Source organism: Humulus lupulus, chromosome X (assembly GCF_963169125.1).
Source record: "Humulus lupulus chromosome X, drHumLupu1.1, whole genome shotgun sequence".
Taxonomy (NCBI): domain Eukaryota; kingdom Viridiplantae; phylum Streptophyta; class Magnoliopsida; order Rosales; family Cannabaceae; genus Humulus; species Humulus lupulus.
Window position 1 is genome coordinate 72,910,460 of NC_084802.1, and position 4,046 is coordinate 72,914,505.

Sequence of the window (4,046 nt, forward strand, 5' to 3'; positions counted from 1 at the left end):
TTGTACAAGGGGTTCAGGCTCAGACCAATGCTAAGAGGAGCCTGAGAGATTATGTGCTACCCACTCTGACGGGAGTACAAAATAGTATACGCCCACCAGCTGTTGAGGCCAACAACTTCGAAATCAAGCCTGCTATTTTACAAATGGTGCAATCCTCTGTGCAATTCAATGGGTTGCCCTCTGAAGATCCTCACACCCATTTGTCCAATTTTCTGGAGTTGTGTGGAACCTTCAAATATAATGGGGTGAGTGATGACGCAATCAAGCTTAGGCTCTTCCCATTTTCTCTAAGGGACAGATCTAAAAGTTGGTTGAACTCTCTGCAGCCAAATTCTATTGTCACCTGGCAGGATCTAGCTCAGAAATTTTTGTCTAAATTCTTCCCTCCGTCCAAAGCTGCTAAATTGAAGGGAGAGATAAATAACTTTTGCCAGAATGACGAAGAGTCACTGTATGAAGCTTGGGAACGGTTTAAGGAACTCCTGAGAAGATGTCCTCATCATGGCATTGAACAGTTGATGCTAGTACAGAATTTCTACAATGGTTTATGTCCTACAACCAGAACCATTATTGATGCTGCAGCAGGTGGCACTTTTATGAGCAAGAGCGCAACTGGTGCTTATGAGCTACTAGAGGACATGGCCACAAACAATCATCAATGGTCTGAGGAAAGATCATCAGGAGTTAGGAAGGTAGCTGGGGTGCATGAGCTGGATGCAATCACTACTCTAACAGCGCAAGTAGCCTCTCTGACAAAGCAGTTACAACAGAGCAGTGTATCTGCTAATGCGGTTCAGATGGCAGTGAGGTGTGAAATGTGTGGTGGTGCTCATTCTGTCGATCAGTGCCCTATCTGTATGAATAATAACACCCCAATGGATCATGCTCAAGTTCAAGCGGTGGGAAACTTCCAAAGGCCGCTCAATAATCCATTCTCCAACAACTACAATCCTGGGTGGCGAAATCATCCCAATTTTTCGTGGAAGAATAATCAAGGCCAACAGCCTCAGTTTCAGGGCCAATTTCAAAATAACATGCCTCAGCCACATATGAATCAAGCTTCATTATCACAACAGCTTAGGCCTCAACAATCAATGCCTCAACCTGAGAGGCCTAATGAACTGCAAGTTGCCTTGTTGACTCTTACTAATACTCAGACTCAATTTATGACTGAGACCAAATCCTCTATTCGGAACCTTGAGACACAGGTTGGGTAGTTGGCCAATATGCTCAATAACAGACCCCAGGGAAACTTGCCTAGTAATACTGAAGTAAACCCCAAGGAGCAAGTACAGGCAATTACTCTGAGGAGTGGGAAGCAGACTGAGCATCCTAGACCTCCACAGGCAGTGGTTCAGAATAAAGAGATAGGTGAACAGTCTAGTTCAGAAAGGGTTACTGAAGACCATCAACAGTCAGAACAGAGTCCGCCAGTTGTTATTGAATAGCCAGTTAGAGTTCCATACCCTCAGAGGCTTAGAAAGACTACACTTGATAAACAGTTTTCTAAGTTTCTTGAGGTGTTTAAAAAGCTGCACATAAACATTCCTTTTGCTGAGGCCTTGGAGCAGATGCCCAGTTATGTTAAGTTCATGAAGGAGATTCTGTCAAAGAAAAGGAGAATGGAGGACTATGAGACTGTAGCGCTCACTGAAGAGTGCAGTGCTATTTTACAAAGGAAATTACCCCAAAAGCTGAGAGATCCGGGGAGTTTCACCATACCTTGCACCATTGGCAAGTTTGAATGTAAGCACGCCTTATGTGATCTGGGGGCAAGTATCAATTTGATGCCCTTATCAGTGTTCAAAAGACTTGGTTTGGGGGAGGCAAAACCCACAACTGTCACTTTACAGCTCGCAGACCGATCGTTAACACATCCACGAGGTATTATTGAGGATGTTCTTGTGAAGGTGGATAAGTTCATATTTCCAGCTGACTTTATTGTTCTAGACATGGAGGAGGACACAGATGTCCCAATTATTCTTGGTAGGCCATTTCTAGCCACAGGCCAAGCTCTTATTGATGTTCACAAAGGAGAGCTTAAGCTTAGAGTTCAAGGAGATGAGGTGGTCTTTAATGTCTTCAAGTCTATGAAGTATCCGGTGGCTAGTGACAGTTGCTTTAGTGTGGATGTGATAGAAAAGGCAATCTCCAAGAGAAGGGTGAGCAGTGATGCCTTAGAGGCAGTATTATTGGGTGATGAGGGCGATGATGATGATGATGCTGAGATCAGAGAATGTGTAAACTGGATAAACTCCTTCCAACCATATTGGAAGAAGTTTCAAGAATTAGCAGATGCAACTGATAAACCGCTAACCTCCATTCAGCAACCACCGCAGTTGGAATTAAAGGTCCTTCCAGATCACTTGCGCTATGCTTATCTGGGAGAGAATGAAACTTTACCTGTCATTGTGTCAGCTGACCTGTCAAAGGTAGAATTGGAGAAACTGTTGAGGGTTCTAAGGGAGCATAAATTGGCCATTGGGTGGACTTTGGCAGATATTAGAGGAATCAGCCCATCGACAGTGATGCATAAAATTTTGCTGGAGGAGAATAGCAAGCCATCCATAGAGGCCCAGAGAAGACTCAATCCAGCTATGAAGGAAGTAGTGTTGGAGCAAATTCTTAAATGGTTGGATGTTGGGGTAATTTACCCAATCTCTGATAGTGCATGGGTGAGTCCTGTGCAAGTGGTACCTAAGAAGGGTGGAATGACTGTGGTGAAAAATGAGAACAATGAACTCATTCCAACCAGAACTGTAACGGGGTGGCGGATTTGTATAGACTACCGCAAGCTTAATAAGGCCACAAGGAAGGATCATTTTCCTTTGCCTTTCCTTGATCAGATGCTTGACAGATTGGCAGGCCATAGCTACTACTGTTTCTTGGATGGGTATTCTGGGTATCATCAGATCGCTATTGCACCAGAGGATCAAGAGAAAACAACCTTCACATGTCCTTATGGCACATTTGCTTTCAGGAGAATGCCATTTGGACTATGTAATGCACCTGCAACATTTCAACGGTGCATGATGGCCATATTTTCAGACATGGTAGACCGGTGTATTGAGATATTCATGGATGATTTCTCTGTTTTTGGCTCATCATTCGACCTCTGTTTGGGTCACTTGGAGAACGTGCTGCGTCGTTGTGAGATGGCAAATCTGGTGTTGAATTGGGAGAAATGCCATTTTATGGTGAAAGAGGGGATTGTTCTTGGCCATAAAATTTCAAGTGAGGGAATTGAGGTAGATAGAGCAAAAATTTCTACCATTGAAAAGCTGCCTCCACCAGTTTCAGTCAAAGGAGTTAGAAGTTTTCTTGGTCACGCTGGGTTCTATCGAAGATTCATCAAAGATTTCTCAAAGGTGTCCAAGCCTCTCTCGAATCTGCTTATGAATGGAGTTGTCTTTGATTTTAATGACGAATGTTTGAGGGCGTTCAATTTCTTGAAAGAAAAGCTTATTTCTGCTCCAATTGTGATAGCTCCGAATTGGGAATTGCCTTTTGAGTTGATGTGTGATGCCAGTGATTACGCAGTGGGGGCAGTTCTGGGACAGCGGATTGACAAGGTATTCAGATCTATTTACTATGCTAGTCGGACTCTAAATGATGCTCAGCTAAATTATGCCACAACAGAAAAAGAGATGCTAGCTATTGTGTTTGCTTGTGACAAATTTAGACCATATCTGATTGGTAACAAAGTGATTGTCTACACTGATCACTCTGCCATTAAATATTTGATGTCAAAGAAAGATGCCAAGCCCCGCCTGATTAGATGGATTCTTTTGCTTCAAGAATTTGACTTGGAGATTCGTGACAAGAAGGGCAGCGAGAATGTGGTGGCTGATCATCTCTCTAGACTTGAGTTGGAGGAGACTGAAAATAAGAAGGCAGTGCAAATCAATGATCACTTCCCTGATGAGCAGTTGTTTGGGGTAAGTGAAACTTTAGCTGTCCCTTGGTTTGCAGACATAGTGAACTTCCTGGTTGCCAAGATTGTGCCTCCTGAAATGTCAAAGCAACAATTAAAGAAATTCTTTTCT

General features: G+C 43.3%; 1 non-coding gene across 1 annotated transcript; it reads right to left on the reverse strand.

The window, feature by feature from the left end:
- Nucleotides 1-401: 401 nt before the first annotated feature.
- Nucleotides 402-508, reverse strand: LOC133807794 (small nucleolar RNA R71). The gene has a single exon (XR_009879687.1). It is a non-coding gene; the product is annotated as a small nucleolar RNA R71 (small nucleolar RNA).
- Nucleotides 509-4,046: the final 3,538 nt, after the last annotated feature.